Below are 18,879 nucleotides of genomic sequence, written 5' to 3' on the forward strand. Positions count from 1 at the left end.
TATTATGTTTATCTAATTAGAGTTCGCTCTCTCCTACTCCACGCTTTGCAGGAGGTCGGGGTCAGCCCTGGCGTGTGAAAGGGGTTTAATAAACTTAATAAATTTAATATCATTGAATTATAGATGTGTTCTCACATTCTCGAATAATTGGTAAGGTTCCCAAATACCTGGCCTGCAGAGTCAATCAAAATGAGACCCCAGGTTCTGCTCCTCTGTGCCTCTTCACATCACCTCAAGCTTACCAATTTCTGTCCCCATGTCACCTAAAGATTCAAGTATTCAGAAAAATATTGCCTAGGATTGATGTCAAGACTGAATGAAACTTAATGCATGCCAGAGACATGTGCAACCCCAAAGAGGGGAAAGGCATAAAAACTGAGTGACAGCTTGAACATCCGAGTCAGAACACTGATATTTTGGAATGCAGACTTCTTTGGGAGCTGTCTTGACGATTTGAGAGCAGGGATCCTGGCATGGTCTGGAGGTGGAGAGAAAGAGAAGAAAAATTCCAAGATGTAAATCTGGTCTAGCAGCAAGCGTCAGCATTTAAGGGGCAGCTTTATGGAATGGGCACATAGGAAAAGGAACATGTGAACTGTTCAAAAGAGGGAGGGGAGTGGACAGAGGATAAGCCAGCCATGTGGAGCGGCTGGACAAGTGTGCGGTGGGGAAGAGCTGTGGTCATGAAGCCAGCCTGGGTGAGCTTGACAGTGAATGAGGAGCCACCAGTCACTTGCTTTAGGCCTGGAGACCTGTTGCAAATGAATCACCAGGTCCCTCCTAATGCACCCCACACCTCTTTCTCTTGAGCACATACTTCTTCAGCCTGGTTTCCAAGCTTGTTTCTGGTTTCACAATTCTTTGGATTTATTTTATAGTGATTGGTTGATGAGGCAGAGGAAATACCTAAGTGTAATGGCAGTTCATCCCCGTTGTGAAGATTAATCTTTGTAAGTGGGGGGCCAACATGATTCCTTACACTGATTGCTGACACTGATTTTTAATGGTCTTTGATATAATAGGTGAACATAACCACAGATTAGTAAACAGGGACCATGCATCTTTGCAGGGGATGAGGGATAGATTCTCATACATTAAGAGCACAGTACTGTGTAATGGCCCCAGCAGCTTCCAGAGCTTTAATTCACTCTGCACCAAGTCCAATGCTGGGGCTTTCCATGCTGTCCTCGCATCATCCCCACCACGTCCTTGGCCAGGAGGACTGCACACTGTATTCATTAGCTCACTCTTAGTAGCAAAGCCAAGATTGGAACATTGATCTTTCTGTCACTCCAGCCTGTTGTGCCTTATGTATATGATCTGCTGATATCTTCACTCCCTACCTGTGAAGGCAGCAAGGGCGGAAGGATAGAGAAAGGAATGGCTTTAGGTTGCTGTTGCTCCCAGGATTCTATGATGGACAGTAACAGGGACAGAACTCTCTGAGGAGGTGGCATTTTGGTCTAGACCTGAAGAGTGACCTCAAGCCAGCTGTGCACAGACCCAGAAGATAAGAACACAGCAGGCCAGATGTGGCACTAGCTTGTTCTGGAATTGGCAGGGGAAGGAAACAATCCAGATGAGACCAGGAGCTTTTACGAATCTGTGGTTATGTTTGCCTATTATATCAAAGACCATTAAAAGACCAAGGGCTTTCTGGGCCATGATAGGATGATACAGAGTCTGAATCTTGTTCTGTGACACAGTGGTAAGGATAGCACCTGGCTGAGATATCAACACTCCTTCGTACTTGATCAACTAGTAATAATAGATACTGTGAAATTTTATTTATGAGACCTTATTCAGCAGTGACTTCACAAGGCCTTTCCTTGCATATCGACAAGGTGGTATTGATTTGCACACTAACAGTCCTTGCCCCTCCCCAACATTCCTGGTCATCTCTCCAAGTGTTCATATGATTGTAGACTCCGAGCTACATGTTCCTAATTCTGTGTTTCAACTGTTGAGCATTCTCAGAGAAATGGTGGCATCTTCCCCTATGCTTCTTCCTGGCCCCTTGCAGCTTCTTCGGACTCTTAGGTGATGGTGCAGATGATGTGGAGCCTGGGGAAAAATGGGCCATCCAGCACCACCTGAGGCCTCTCCTCACTCCCTCTCCTCCTATTTCCTCCTCTTGGGATTTTCACCAACAGACGTGCTCAAAAATCTTTGTATGATTAGAGAAAGTTTTTTTTTTGAAATAAAATGGACTAATATTCTGCCCAGAGTGTAATATTCCCTGCAAGAAGCGTGCCTTTGGAGATAAAGACTGTGTTATTCCCCTGCAATGCACAGATTCAGATCCAGATTCAGAGACCAGATCCAGATCCAGATCTGTGTGGCTCTAATCCAAGCTCTTTCTAGTGCTCTCTACTTGGACCAAAAGGCAGATAATGGGCCGAGGAGGTCAGCCAGAGAGAGCTTCCTACTAGGCAGCATCTGTGACATCCTTCACCCTGGGTGGAAGATGGGTCCTCATTTAACAGAAGATCAGATTTTGACTGCATGGCCTCATTTGTCCTGGCAGAAGGCTAGAGAGACCCCTACCTCACCCCCATTTATCCAGAACCAGCTACCTACTTCCTCCAGAGTCCTGAGAGGACTTTATCCCAGTAGAGGAAGCACTGCTTATGATGACCACCTGCCCTTGGCAGCTGGCACGGGAGAGGACCTTTGGTTGTGACAGTCTCATTTGTGTGTATCCCAGCACTTTCCACAGTTAGTCACTCTGCAGATGATAATGAGGGCTCTGAAATACTGCTGGGCAGGCCTCTGGCCCATTTCAGATCTCATGCCTTCGTTTGTCCATTCATTCATAAACATTCTCTGCTGGGCCTGCCATGTCCCTGATGGACACTGGTGTGCAGCAATGCCACCATCTGTGCCCTGGGCAACTCCACATCTCACGGGGACACGATGGAAGACCGTCCAGCAGTGAGATGAATATTGCAACAGCATCTTAGTGAAGCTAGGAGGCGGGTGGGTGGTGGGCTGTGGTCCTGGGGGCTTCAGAAGAGAAGGCTGGGAGGAACGAGGAGCAGAGCGAGTGGATACTGAGTGGAGGATGGGGAGAAAGAGCACCGCAAGTCCTGGAAGAGCGTGCAACTACACTGAGCCCCGTTGGAACTCAGGACTCTGGCTTTAAAGAGATTCATAATGGGTTCTGAAGGGATCCAGGGGCAAGAGAGAAAAAGGTAAAGGAAGCACTGCTTACGATGACCACCTGCCCTTGGCAGCTGATGTGAGAGAGGAGAAGTCCTTCATTCTCTTACCCCCTACCCAGCAAGGAGCCCATCCATGGGGGAGCATCTGTGCTGGCCAAAGAGACTAAGCGGTCCCCAGATCATGCTGCAGTATGGCTTCCCCTCACTTCTCAGTCCCCCATGTAACAGAAGCAGAAATTCCTTTCTGGAAAAGAAGATTCCCCTGCATTAAACAGGTCCGTAAGAGGACAATGCAGTTTGGCCCCACCACTTTCCTTACTTTGGAAAAGTTATCATCAGAAGAAGGGCATTTGCCACTTTGAAAGCTGGAGCCAGGGTAATTCTGCACACTCTTTTTAAGGGATTGACAACACAACAAAGCTAGTTCAGATTCTCCCTTCTTTGTGTCCAACACTAAATGCATGTCCCACTAATCTAATTTCTAGAAAATCCTCTTCCATAGGCCCGTGGGTTTTCCCTCGGCAGGCTGGCAAAGAGCAGATAGGCCCATTCATTAGCACGGGTCAGACCTCAAAGTGCTGCCAAGGCCCTGTGGCTACCAGAGTTCCCTCCCAGTGGGTAGGAGCCGGTACTAACAGTCCCAGCTCTAGCATTTGTTGAACACTTGTTGGGAATGTGGTTTCTCAGCTGAATTATCATCATGATTAACCTCACAGCAGCCATGGGGGCAGACGCTCCTTGTCTTCTCCAGTGTTATCAGCTGGCTCAGGGCCTTTGCCCCTGAGCATCAGCATGGCGCACTACCTCGCATCCTGCAGGTCTTGGCTCAGATATCCCCACTTCAGAGAAGCCTGTGCTGACCACCCACTTAGCTCTCAACACACCCTGGCTATCCTTTCCTCTCTGCCCTGCTGTATTTTTATTATCCTTTATGCTATATGTTTAGCTTACTTTCCTCTTCTGGTAGCTTACAAGCCCCACCTGGGTGAGGATCTCTATTTTCTAGTAGTTCCAGTACATAGGAAACTCTCGAAAGACACTAGTGAAGGAGAACAATAAAACATGATATCCTCATACCTATTTTGCAAACTAGGAAAGAAAAGTTTGCAGAAATTAGCTTATGTGTCCCAGTGTGGAAAAGAGATACTGGATCTAGACTTAATCTGGGTCTCAGGCCTCTGAGTTTTTACAACACCATGTGCCAGCACTGGACCAAATACAAAGCCTTCTGTAGACCCATGGTTGAATCAAGACATGAGGAGATGCTCCTGCCTGCTGCTTCCATTCAAGTGTTCCCTCGAAGTCCGCTTATTAACACACAGGATGACAGGATTTGCCTTAATGAAGGCGTGTTTTCCAGCCCCTCCTCTGATGTAGGACTGAGATTGTGGAGATCCAGAAAAAAAATAAAAGCTGGTCTCAGTTTTTTTGAGATTCACTCCTGTTCAGCAGCAATGCAGGTCATTAACACTGGTATCAGGAAGACCTACTGTGTGCCATATGCTGTGTTGGAAGCTGTGGGTACAATGAGACACACTGGAGCTCATTCTTTGGTGATACAAGGCATCTACAATAGCTACAGCTCTGAAAAAGACAGACTGGGTTACATTGGTTTTTTTGCAGCCGCAGTCCTGTCCTAGTTATGTCCTGCTTCCTTCATGGACACCAGTATTGGGAAATGCATGGGCCTTGGAGCAGAGGAAACTGGGTTTGAATCCGGGTCCTCACTTCTTAGCTCATTAGTTACTTATTCAGCCTTTTGGGGACGTTTTGTGTAGGGAGCAGTTCATGGGCATGCCAGGTGCCATGCCTGAGACCTGGTGTGTTGCTGCCTTTGTTGTTAGTTATCAGCATCATCAGTAAGTGTTATCATCCAGCTTCTGAGTGGGTGGTAAGTGGTGAATTCCATGCCCACAGAAAGAACCTAGTTTGGGTTTAAAAACCTACCCCAGGTAATAACCACAGCTCCCTGTTAAATTGAGACTAATCATCAGGGGCACAACAAAAGGGACCGAGGGCAGGTTGAAGACCTCGCATCCATATTCTAATTCTGCCACCATGTTGGATTCCTGACCTTGGGCAGTGACCGACCGCACACCTCTGAGTCTCCCTTTGCTCCTCTAGAAGATGCAGAGCTTGCCCTGGTGATTCCAGCATCCTCCCCACTCCATGGGCCTCTGGCTCTGTGGTGTGGCTCTTCATTCAGCACACTACAGGTCTACCAAAGTCAGCACAGAGTGTCACTGGGGTCAGGAAGACCCAACTGTGCCACTCACAGCTACATGCCATCTTGGAGCTTCATTTTCCTTATTAAGTAAACTAAAACATCCCGATTTTGTGATGTAAAAACCTCATAGGATTAACAGAAATCACATACGGGCAACAGGATCCTGTGAAGAGGACTGTTGTAGGGGTGGAGGGGCAGGATTATAGGTCTCCATGGAAGAAGCAGAGAACTGTAACCAGGTCTGGCTAAGAAATCTGGGTTACTTTCTTATGAAGGACATAGCCAACTACCACAGAGTAGGTACTTTAAACAACAGAATGTGCATTCTCATACTTCTGGAAGCCCAAGAGGGAGGAGTGGCAGGGGATTCCTCCTTGGCTTGTAGGCAGCCATCTCTCCATGTGCCCCCCCGTGGTCTCCTTCCTTGTCTCTGTGTCCTGATCTCCTCTTGCCAGTCGGATTGGATCACAGCCTACCCTAAAATAAATAAATCACACCCCATTTTGACTTAATCACCCTTTAAAGATCCTGTCTCCACATACAGTCACGTTCTGAGGTGGTGGGGGTAAGGAATTCCACGTAAGAATTCGAGGGGACACCATTCAGTCTCCAAGAAGCAGGAGGAAGAGGCAACGCTGCCAGAACCCAGTGGGGACATGTCCTGGAGGAAGGCCACCCTGCAGAGGCTGCAGCGGGGGAGACACTGTGCTCTTGGAAACAGTCCTGTGAAGGGAAGTGCCCTCTCTTTCCTGCCCACCTCCAAGCCTGTTGCCAGTGCTTCCAACAAGCAGGAGCCGCGGGGATCCCAGATGATTCACTGCATGGGGGTGAGTCTGCAGGGCACAGGGAGCAGCAGGACGGACCCGCCAGTGGATTCATGGAGAATCTACAGTATACTACTTAGGAGTCCCTGGCACGTAGGAGGCATGCAAGAAGTGTGTGTTCCTTCTCCCTCATGAGCATCGATGCCAAGTAAAGAAGTGGGCTGTGAGCTTCACATACCTCACTTGATGTTCTTGCAGCGAGAACATCAAGCTGGTTTTCTTTGAGCCTGGGAACAAGTGCATAATAAAAGCATGCACAATGGTGCCCTTCCAGTCCTGCTCACTTTGCTCGAGTTTGGAACGGCAGAGAGCTCTGTGCCCTTTGGGCAGCCCATTCATTCATCCGTCGCTGCATCAGACGCCAGCACATGTTCAACTGGTCAGAACTGTTCAGCCACCCAAGCTCCCTCACCCCTGTTGGTAGGCAAATGAGACATTATCTTGTGCAGTGAAGCATCTACCAGACTGGTAGGGAGAGGCAGGCTCATTATGTGTAAAAAAAAAATAAAATCTCCATGCCAACAAGCAGGTCAGCAGATCTGACTTCCATTCAGAGAGTTGTAGTCATTTTTCAATAGCTGGTGTAAGGCTTGGGGAGCGTCAGACATTCACTATGCCGTGCCTCTGGGCTCTGCTGTGCCATCCTGGGCTTTTGTATCTGCCTCCAGCTTTTCTGAGCATCATTTTGTACTCCATTTTATTCAAGAGAGATGATAAGATCAATATCTTGGTACTCTATATATGGTTCCCTATAGCTCCAGAAACACCTTCCTGAAAGAGGCAGACAAGCAAGTCCTAATAACTACCTTGCCCTTAGTGGCCTGAGCACATTCAGGATGTCTTTCTTCAATGTCTGTATCTCCTACTTCTGGCTGGAGAACCATCTTGTCTCAGATTGGGTCCTGTAAGAAACTTGATCTCCTGGTGAATCTTCTGGAGGAAGATTGGTGGAGGAAAACAAGACCCATGGAGTAGTGAGTGTGATTTATGCCCTGGGTTTTGGTCATCTAAAATGGGCATAATTACTCAGCTTCTAAGAATTAACGATCACCCAAAAATCTGTTCAAATCTGAAAGATGACAGTAAGAAGATGACCAAAGTCCACAACTTAGCGTCCTTAAGAATTAAGTTATTCTTGTATGTTTCTCTGGAGCAAGGCAAAAGGTTTTTGGGTGCTGATGCTTAAGTTAATTCCCTGGAACTGCCATACCAAGGTACAGGTTGGGCATCCCTCATCCAAGGTCTGAAGTTGTAAATGCTTCAAAATCTGAAACTTTTTGAGCATCAGCATGATGCCCCAGTGGAAGATTCCACACCTACCCTCAGCAGACAGAATGCAATAAAAACACAGGTGCACTTCCTTGGGCTGTGCACAGAAGACATGTGAGAAATACAGGGAAAGACTATGTTAGACTGAGGTCTTATCCCTGAATCATCTCATTATCTATGTGCAAATATTCCAAAAGATAAAAAAAAATTCCAAAATCTAAAACACTTATGGTCACAAGCATTTCAGAAGGAATAGTAGATATGTGCCACAAACTAGGTAGCTTTAAAAAAAAAAAAAATAGAAACTTAAATCTTTCTGATTACGCAGGCTAAAAGTGCAAGTCAGGTGTTAGCCAGGCCATGCTTTCTCTGAAGCCTCTAGTCACAGCCCCTTTTCTTCTTCCAGCTCTGGGACCCAGGCTGGATCCTGACTTGCAGTATCAACTCCTACGTCTTCCTCTGGGTTCCTGTGGCCGTCTTCCCTCTGTGTCAGTCTCTCTTCTCATAAGGACATCAGCCATTGGGTTAGGGTTCAGCTTAATGCAGTACAACCTCATCCTACATTGATTACATCTGCAAAGACCCCATTTCCAACTTAAGATCACTTTTACAGGTGCTGGGGTTAGGACTTGAACATATTGTTTTGATGGCCACAGTTCAACCCATGAAAGTGCTTTTTTCATGACTTTTTTTTAAAACCACTCTCTAGTTAAGAGGGTTTTTTTTTTTTTTTTTTTTTGGTAGAATCTTCTCAGGTCTGAAGAGTTGACCAAATCTGTTGCCACATGTTATGTGTTGATAGAGGGACATGGAGACTCGTAGAAGAAGGAGAGATATCACAGAAAGAAGGGTAGAGGGCCTCTGGGAAATAAGTCTTTGGCCTTCTTTATTTTGTGTTAAATTGTTTTACTTTGAGCCAATCACCTTTCTGAGCTTCATTTTACTCAGGGAAATGGGGATGGGATAGGATCATTGAGCTGATAGCCTTCTTTGATGAGCAGTTTAGCTTAATTCTCCATGGTTTCCAAAAGACTGATAAAGTGGGCAGCAATCACCTCCTATGCAGGGGAGTCCAGCCAGCTTTGAGAAATGGGTCTCTACTGGTGCATCATTAGACATATAGTCAGCCAGAGACCACTTGTCTCCAATCAGCTTTAAAAACCACCTAGATTAAAAAAAAAAAATAAAAATTTAAAAAAAAAGAGAGAAACAAATGAAGAACTCCTACGAACCATTAAGAAAAAGGCAAACAACCCAATAGAAAAATGAGCAAAAGACTTGAACAGGCATTTCCCAAAAGAGGATACCCAAATGGGCAATTTGCATGTGAAAAGATGCTGAGTTTTATTCATCATTAAAAATGCAAACTAAAATCCATAATGCAATACCACACCACTGTGCCAAGTTTAAACCTTTGCCAGAAGGTCTAAAATGCAAAAAGCCAGAGAATGCCAGTTATCAGTGGGAACAGAGAACCATATTACCTTGCGTACACAACTGATAGGAGTAGAAATAGCAAGAACTACTTTGTGATGTCTACTTAAGCTAAACATGTGCAAACCCACTGACCCAAAAAGTGCACTCCTAGGTGCACATCCAGTATACCTATGGTTACTAGTGGTTGCTTTGTGTTCACTCTTGTGTCTTTGCAAGAGATGATTTTAAGCAAGACATGAGACAGAGTGAAAGTACAGCAACATTTATTAGAAGACAAAGAAGGAGGTAGGGAAATGGCACACTCAAAGGAGAGATTGGATCCTCAGATTGGAGTGCAACAACTCACTTCTTTGTGAGCTGGGTTTTTATTGGGTTTAAGGGGTAGTTTTTAGAGGATCTCACCTAAGCATCACCTCCTAACTCTTGATTGACAATTGGATGGTATCAGGTTTCTAAATCCCTATTGTGTAAGACTAACTCATGAGTGTCCAAGGAAAACCCACATAGGCCAAAATTCGTAATTATAGTAAGTTTAAATAACATGTCAAGACCTAAAGAGAACTTTGGTCATCCTGACTCGTGCTGGCCAATTTTACCTGAACTTGATTTTGTGGACCCTGAGCCCACTGAGCTCTCCAGTCTCTGTCAGGGCAGTCTTTTATTTTTTTTTCCTTATCAAAAGGAGCAGTCTTGGGCAAACACTCCTCAGCCCTGTGAATAAGTACCTTAAGTCAGAATAGGTCTAGGATGAATTTATGTAAGTTGTTTCTTTAAAATCATTTTGAGAGTTGGCTTGTAGGCTCCGTCTGTCGAATTAACCTCTTAATTTCTGTGTCCCCACCACTCATGTCTACCTGCCACCTATCACTATGACAACAAAAGATGCATTCAGAATGTTTTATAACAGCTTCCAAAACTGCAAGGAACCTAAATGCCCACAAGCAGGATCAATGGAATAAGATATCATGACATTATACATTATTAGGCAGCATTAACATGAACAAACTGTAACTGCAGGCTGTGTTACGGGCAGATTTCATAAACATCATATTGGATCAAAATGCCAGTCACAAAAAGGGTGTGTATTGTATGACTCGATTGATAGGAAGTTCAGAAATGAATAGATCTGAACTACCGTCTTCGCTGTGGGGAAAAGATAGCGCAAGGAGATTCTGTGCTGCCAGAGATATTTTGATTCTGGTCTAGGTTTTAGTTACGTAGTGAGTTCACTCAGTGACAATTCATCACACTGTATACTATGATTTCTGTACTTTTCTAAATGTATTGTGTTCATCATTATAATGTTTGCTGATAAAAGCAAAAAAGAAAAAAGAAGAAGAAATATTCTGCAAATATTGGTTAAAAGGTATTAGCCAGCCACCAAACCCCAAGTTCTCAGCCCTGTTACAGTCTTGGCCAAGCGTTGTCAATGAGATAAAGTGTGAAATGTTGTTCTCTTAAAGGACTTTGCCCGTGACCTGAGTTCCAACCACTTCCTCTGCCTAAAATATACTTCTTTGTATTTGAGTATCCATAGTACTTTTAAGCTCTCAGGAGCAGGGGGCCATTGTATTCTCTCTCTATCCCAAGTACCTGGCATGTACAAACTGCTCAATAAATATTTATCCAATGAGTGAATAAATGAATGACTACTAACCTTCTATAGCCTTTCTACTGTGTCTCATCCACACTTTGATAAAACCCAGCAACGTCAGCAGAATGTTTCTGGTGGAAGGATCCCATTTTCTCTCTCTCTTACTCTGGTAAAAGAGCTTTTAGGAAGGAAAAAGTTAAAAAGCAATTGTAGACCACAGAACCTTTTAATTTATTTGATCAAAAGTGAGTCCCAGGTAAAATCAGCAGGGGATTTTAAATTAAGTCATTTTTAATAAACTTGCCTTCTTATTGGGTCATGCATGAAAAGAGAACTCCAGGGCTTCAAAGCAGAGGGAGCAAGTGGTGATTTCGAGGGTTGTTTTCATAAACATCTCTGGGATAAGAGCCTCCTGCTCCCAGGAGCTTCCTATAGAGCCGTTGCTCAGTCCCCACTTAAGGTTTCTCTGCTCCAGACCAGTGAGAGAAGCCATAAGAACCGCTGGGGGACCAAGGAACAAATCTTCTGTTTGGCTGGCAGCCGGTGCAATACAGGTGGAGCTGAGACAATGCAGACAGAAGCCAGTGGGACCCAAAGTGAAGGGGGCCAGCATTTATGAGATTCCTGCAGCGGCCAGAGCTGGTGAAAAACCACCTTCGAAATTCTCTCTGCACCATGTTTTATGGAATTCTCTTTAACTCTACTTCTTGTAATGGACTCCTAGACTTATTTCCCTTCTTTAGCCATTCTTCCTCAACATCTGCTAGCATCCTGTGCAATGTCACTGTGGGAAACGCTGAGTTGAGTAATAAAAGGTGGAATTGGAAGCCTGCTGGGCACCCAGGCTGCAGGAGTCACATGGCCACTTTGGACCTCAGCTTCTCCACCAGGATGAAGGAAGCACGTGGCCTGAATTGGCTGAGCCAGGCCTCGCCTTATTCTTCAGCTTGGCTAAAGCCTGAAAGCGGGCTGCAAATAAAGAAAGGGAGGGAGGGATGAAGAGGAAGTAGCCGCAGATCTCTTAACCAGGGTCTTCCCCTTGCTGGCTAAGTTTGAAGGCTTCCCCTTGCCTGCAGGAGGAGTCTGCCCAAGTGGGCTCAGGTACAGAAAGACAGAATCCCCCAACACGCAGGAGGGAAGGGTGGCCTGAGTCAGCTCTGAAACCTGTCCTGATGAAACAGTCCTGGGCTCCAACCAGTTACCCAGTCACTTAGGGGAGATGCAGCCCTGTGCTGGGGGACTGTCCTCAGGGAAGCCCTTCCTGCCCTGACCTTCTTGATGCAATGTGTGGCCTCCTCCCAGGTTTCTAGGGGCAAGCTGGCTGTGATCTGTGATCTCTGACATATACTTTCAGGTCCTCTAGGAACTGCTGCTTTGATTAACTGTGTCTGATCACACTTAGTGTGAGCACATTCACAGACACACTTACATGCACACACACACATACAAACACACACACAGCATCACTGAAAGACCACAGTTAGAAAATGAGATTTACTTTGGCACTTATGAGATAGGAGGCTTAATTTCTTTTTCATTTTCATAAAAGTATACAAGCATAGATATATGTTATTCTAATTAGGACCCCATTCTTAATTTCTTCATTTGTGAAATGGGGATAATTCCATCACCCTTGCATTTATTTTTCTTTTCTTTCTTTTTTTTTCTTTTTTTGGTACCCAGGGGCACTTAATCTCTGAGCCACATCCCCAGTTATTTCTTTTTTTTTTTTTTAAATTTTGAGACAGGGTCTCAGCTAAATTGCTGAGGCTGGCTTTGAACTTATAATCCTTCTGCTTCAGCCTCCAGAGCCACTGGGATTATAGGCATGCATCTGTGTGCCCAGCCTCCCTTGCAAATTTGTTGCAAGAATCAGAGGTCTTGTAAGCAAACTACTTGCTCCAGTAGACAGCAGTTGCTTGAAGGATGATAGGTATCATCATCATTGTCACCACTTTTCGCCTCCTTTTTGCAATTGCACTGGTAAAAATCAATGTCTGCCTCATACAAAGAAATTTTTAAAAGCACGCTTGTCTCTTGTCTCTCTGCAGATACCTCCTTGTGTTGTCTGCTATAGAGCTATCAGTTTAGGGGGGAAAATTGCCCTCCAATGCCCAGATGAAACAGTGTACCAATGGACCAGCTGTTCAAGGGAGAAGCCTTTGATTTTGAATTTATTTTTTCATTCATTCATTTCGTGTTGGGTCTATGCTCCTGCACAGCAGCTGTAGGTGAAGCCCTGAGGCCCCGGCACCCCCTGACCTGCTCCTCTGAGAGGCCCTGTCAAATCTAAGGCACTGTGTCTCTGTGCAGAGCGCTCCAGGGCAAAGGGCCGGCTCCCTACTCCTAGACCCAAAGGCAAACATGGAAATGGGCAGACTACACAGCAGCAAATGCCAGACAAAGGCCAAAATCAAGCATTTTGCCACCACGGGCGTTATTCCTGAGAGCAGAAAAGCAGTGTCAACATCCGACTTAGGGCATGCATTTCAAAACCAGATCTGTGTCGTTTCAGCCTGAAAAGGTCCAATTGAAGGTGCAACCATTTTCATTATTTTAACCAGTGTGCACTTAAAAAGCTTGTCCCCGCTTTGCCTGCATGCACATAATTTACATTAATTCAAGTGGGAATTATGCAAGTTCCAGTGAGTGAGAATTAGGCACCTTAATGAGGAAATGCATAGTTTCTGTAACTGTTGTTTATTAAGCTTTTATGTACCACTTTATATTTCAAAAGCCCTTTCTAGTCATTAGTTACGATATCTCCCCAGCACCCTACGAGTGAGGTCAATAAATAGCTGGGGTTGTGTTCATCTTAGAAATATTGTTTTTCAGCTCTTTTTGGTTATTTAGAGTTCTTTTTCTCTTGAAAGGATTGTTTTTCTGGCCTTTTTACCACCTATGTGCATACTCCTAACCTTTGAAGAAACGGGCAGATTCTCTCCTAAGCTTCTATCAGTGTGATTAGATTTTACATTCTAAGCAAACTCCTAAGCTGCTTAAGAACATAATTTATGCACATAATTTTCCATGTGGTGGATTTTCTTGCCTTTGTTATTATTTTTTTTCCTTCCCTGTGGTTGTGTCTCTTAGCTGCCATTTGCAGGAACCCCAGGGGATGTCCTAATAATACTGGTGGTGACACCATAAACAGACTATAATCAGAGGACTGAGGGGCCCGGAAATATGTAAAAATGTTGTTGGTATTTCAAGTGTCCAGTACATTGCGCACACACACAACGGGACATTGAAGGTTTTTCGAATGATCTGTAAATTCAGGCTCCTTCATGAATTACTAGGTCAGGATATTAATGATCAATTACTGGTTCTCAATTCAGCATTAATGGATCCTGTTCCTACTGTATACTTCTTTGTGGTGCTGGGGATTGAACCCAGGGCCTTGTGCATGCAAGGCAAGCACTGTATACCAACTGAGCTATATCCCCTGAACTTTTGAAGATACAATCAATCCTCCAAAAATGTGGGATTGTCCCATATTACAAATAAGGGACCAAGGCTCAGAATCGTAGTGGCCTTTCCAGGAGTCACTTCTGCAGGGAGTAACATCAGGACTCATTTTTCCTATTCACTGTGGTTATTTCTCTGCATTCAGCCTCCCTTTCCAGGGTGGCTCCAACAGCACCCATGTCCCCAAGATTCTTTCTGTTGCATTAGTGTGAGGACATGAGGATATTTATTTTATGACTAACCTGTATCTAATTATAGATTCATGCGCAAACACAAATGTTTTTCCCTGTGCTACACAACTTTAGGTATCCTCTTTTTAATCATCTTTTTTTGGGAGAAGAGGTGGAAATGGACCATTACCTTTTTAGTTCTGCTGCTCGAGTGTGGTGGGGAAATCTGCTATCTGATCATCATTCAGAAGCCCATTCCAGTGAATCCCCTGCCCTGCAGGGAGAAGCCTGGCTGGCTTGACCTTCACTCTTGTTGTCTCTCGCCTAGATAATCCTCTGCATCCTGAAGGTGATGGTTTAGGCATCCTTTATTTCAGGAAGCTTTTCCTTGATGCTTCCCCTTGACTGCAACCTTGCTCCTTGTCCCCCCACGACCACAGCAGTTCCACCACCTGCCATTGGTCAGGAAGGTGCATCTTGCCTCTTGTTAGTTACCATCCTCTTCCCTGTTAGGCTTTGCTCCCTAAAAACAAGGATTGTGTTCCACTCAGTTCCCAGTTAACTCAGTGAAAAAATTCCTTGAATGAACTACAGAAAAAATAAGTTCTGAATTCAAGGCTTGTATTAAAGGCCAGACAGGGCCCCAGTGGTGGGCTTGTAAGGTCAAGGACAGCGCACTAGCAGGCCTGGAAGCTGCTATTCCCATGTGCCATTGTGCCAGTTCTGCTGGAAGGAGTGATCTGATGGAAAGGAAAAGAATTAACTCGTGGCAAAACTCAGATGGGGCTGCCCTAGCCAAGGGTCAGGGCTTCTTTAAACCAGTCTGAGATACCAGAGGCTTTGATTTTATGGAATGACTTGATAAAGCATTCAGGTTGGCTTTTCTAAAACAAATTTAGTCTCAGCCATTCCCTTGCTCAAAACCCTTCTCTAGCTCCCAGGTATCCTCAGCAGAATTTCCCAATCAGTGTGCCGTACACGGGTGACATTCCCTGAGCTTTGGGGCACTTGATTGGGGCCAGGGCAGCTGGAGCCCCTGGATCAGCCCTTCTGTCCATAAGCCACCCATGGGTTATTAGAACATCATTTTAATCTCGGAAATTGCATGGAGATGGTTGGAAAGCACCTATGCATAAATGGAAGACTTTCCAACCCATTCCCTGCTCACCTTCTAGCAGTTGCCCCATAGCATCCCATATTAACCAGCGCACTCTCTGGGTCATGCATAATCCAGTCTTGCCACCCTGTCTCCTCCCTCCATTCCTTGGTCCACATTGCTTCCCCAGACTCCCCACCTCCTTCCCCAGATTCCTGACCAGATCCCAGCCAGGCCCAGTGAGCGCCCCCACCCCAAGTCCCATTAATAAGCAGCACTCATCCTCAGTGACTGCAGTGATCACGTGGAATCCTAGTGGAGTGGGAGTCAGAAAAGGCCTGGCAAATGTTGCCCCTCCGGTAAATGTATGTTGACTAAGATCTTAAATGTACCCCATGAGACTGGGCAACAACAGGAAGAAAACCAAGTGCAAGTCAGCCTCCATTGGTCGGCACAGAGTAGACGCTCAATAAATAACTTGAATGAATGAAAGAAGAAAGGTAAAACCCATTTTAAGTGTGGAATCCGTGAGTCTCAGTGAAGACATGACTAGTAGAGAGAAGGAAGATGGAGTAGTTGGAGACATTTCAGAACAAGTCGTACCATCAACACTACAGTTCTCGTACAACTTTGGAGGCATTTCCTGGCTAAATCCTCATGCCTTTGCCCAAGGAGACATGAATTGGGATCAGGATGTTCATTGCAGCAGCATTTTTTGATGGGGGTGGTTTGGGGTTTTTTGGGGGGTACTGAGGATTAAACTCAGGGGCACTCGACCACTGAGACACATCCCCAGCCCTATTTTGCATTTTATTTAGAGACAGGGTCTCATTGACTTGCCTAGTGTCTCATCATTGCTGAGGCTGGCTTTGAACTCGCGATCCTCCTGATTCAGCCTACCAAGCTGCTGGGATTACAGGCGTGTACCACCACGCCCCGCTGCAGCATTGTTTATAACAGCAAAAACATAGGCCATAACCAAATATAGTTCAGGAGGGGAATACTAAAAAAAAAATTGTGGTATGTTTATAAAATGAATGAAGTAATTGCATATTTGAAATATTGACATGGTTAAATCTCTTTTTTTTTTAATACCAGTAAGTTTTTCCTTTATTTTTTTCCCTATAGTTAACACAGGTAAATATACAGTGATACTGGGGCTGGGGATGTGGCTCAAGTGGTAGCGTGCTCGCCTGGCATGCGTGCAGCCTGGGTTCAATCCTCAGCACCACATACAAATAAAAATGTTGTGTCGGCCGAAAACTAAAATAAATAAATAAATAAATATTAAAAATTCTCTCTCTCTCTCTCTCTCTTTAAAAAAATATTGCTCTGTCTTCTCTCTTAAAAAAATATATACACACAGTGATACACAACCCAACATGATTAAATCTTAAAGAGATAACAATGGGTGGAAAGTCAAGTCAAAATGGGAAATAGGTGATGCAGAACACCAAAACCAACGTATATTGGTTGTAGTCATATACATAGAGAATAAAAATATAAAACCAGGCATTGACATGAAGCACAACAACCACGGGAATCTGGTTGCCTCCGTGGAGGAGAGAAGGTAGGATAAGTTGGAAGATCTCTGAGTGGTGGGTATTTTTTACATTAGTTTCTGTGCGTTTTTTACATCAGTTTCTCTTAGTTTGAAATAACTTATCATTTTAAAAGTAAGTTAAAACCACATAATTAAAGTCTCGGTCACCGGGATAACAGACTTGTGTTTCTCCATTTAGTCCTCTGGACATTATTTATCAAAGGCAACCGCAGCCCCCAGCTCCAGCTTCAGCCTGATTTTGTGGCCTGAGATGTCCTCTGTTCTTGACCCCACCCCTTTTCCAATAGTCTAGCAAACAGTGCTGGGTCACATCTGGCACTTAGGCTCAACAAGTCTTAGCACCATTTAAAAATATCAGTTCTCAACTCAGCCCCCAGAGACAGGCAGATCTACCGTGGATCACTCTGGAGTCTTTAAAATGTTCATCTAGATCTTCTAAAATCCCCTCCCCCATTTTTTCTATATGTTGGAGTCTTGATCCAACCTAATTAGAATTAATTTTTGCAACAAGATATAATGAAATTCTCTTTCACACATTTGACTAGAGTCTATTTTTTGCATCAATCACCAGTGACTTACATCACAATGTTCTCTTTAACTTGTAAAGGTCTTTCCTTTTTCCCCGAAGAAGCAATCAAATAATACATCTGTGGCAAATTTTACTGTTTCTAAAAATATGTCCATATTTGGGGAACAGTTTCAGCGGTGTGCTAGATCTTGCTCATATGGCTCAGGAGGGCCAGTTGTCTTGCATTCCTTCCCAGCTCCGTGTTCAATGACATCACACAACTCTCTTGAAATGACCCTAACTGGGGGTATTTACACAATGGAAATTGGCATGCGCTTCTAATGAGGAGGTTTTGGTTTTCTCCAGTAGAGTTGTTGGGTAAAGGCTACCAGCCTATCACAAAGGGCATGCCAGTTCTCTGAGTAGTGTAGGGCAAGCAGCACTCTCCTCATTTGGCACATGTAGGAACTGAGAATCAGCCTTCCTTGGCTCTACAGGGTGTAGACTGGTAGGCGCTGCACTGGCCTTAAAGTCAGGCAGATCTGAATGAGTCTGATCTAGTGACTTTCAAACTGTGAGTTGGACAAGTGTCTGAGTCAGCCCCTCAGCCTCCCCACTGATAAACTAAGGATGATGATAATACCTTGTAAAGAGCTTGGGGGTTTTAAGGAAGTAGTATATGCAGAAGCCCTAATGAAGCCCAAAGGAGATAGATAAAATTGGCCTTCTGACTTGCGAATTCTTCCCATCACCATACATGTGTTTTAGTACAACTCTGTCAACCAAACACCCTTCACTCAATGGTGAATATACTTTTTCTCCAAATATGTGCCACTTGATTAAGTAAAAAGTCTTAGAGTCACCATTTATGTCTGACTTGGGGAAATCAGTCTTCCTACAGCCTTAGAAATGTATGTACCAGGTATCGACTGAGTTCATTTTTCAACCGCCTGGAGTTTGCTCCAGTGGCTGTTCTGCTGAGCTAAGCATCCTGAAGAGGATTGATTGGGGAGCCCCTGGGTGTAACCATTCCATCCGCCACACCGACTGCAGTGGCCTGCAGGGACATTCTCTTGGCTGTTCGTGTTCTCAGCTCTGGGCGTTCTCTGCACATTTGGACTGAACCTGTTGGTAGACAGCTGTTTCTAAGCCACTTGCCTAAGCCAAGATGTGCTTCCCAATTAGATTTTAATTAATTGTAGAATTAATTAATTGGCCTGAGCAGTATATTTAGTTGTGCAAGCATTCTTTAAAATACCAAAGGATAAACAGTGGAAATTTCCCTCCCTGTACCATTCCCAATTCACCCAGATCCCTCCCCACAAAAACCCTAAGAAGGTGGGAAGGAGGAAGAATCCAGCTCCTATTATTAGTTTCTTGTGAGGCCAAAGACTTTAGAGCTCATCTTAAAGACCCAACATCAGCATGGCCTTCACCTGAAGTTGAAACACATGCTGGCTCTGCATGAGCCGGAGAAGACCCTCTGGCCATTGGAAACACTGAGGCCAGACCCACACTTGTCAATAATTGTTAAGCAGATTTGCAAAGACAAATAAAG

General features: G+C 44.7%; 1 protein-coding gene across 3 annotated transcripts in view; it reads left to right on the forward strand.

Moving 5' to 3' along the window:
* Positions 1-18,879, forward strand: part of Large1 (LARGE xylosyl- and glucuronyltransferase 1) — a 493,847-nt gene that overhangs the window by 399,819 nt on the left and 75,149 nt on the right. The gene's annotated exons all lie outside the window — the stretch shown is intronic.

The sequence above is a fragment of the Marmota flaviventris genome, chromosome 3 (genome assembly GCF_047511675.1).
Source record: "Marmota flaviventris isolate mMarFla1 chromosome 3, mMarFla1.hap1, whole genome shotgun sequence".
Classification (NCBI taxonomy): domain Eukaryota; kingdom Metazoa; phylum Chordata; class Mammalia; order Rodentia; family Sciuridae; genus Marmota; species Marmota flaviventris.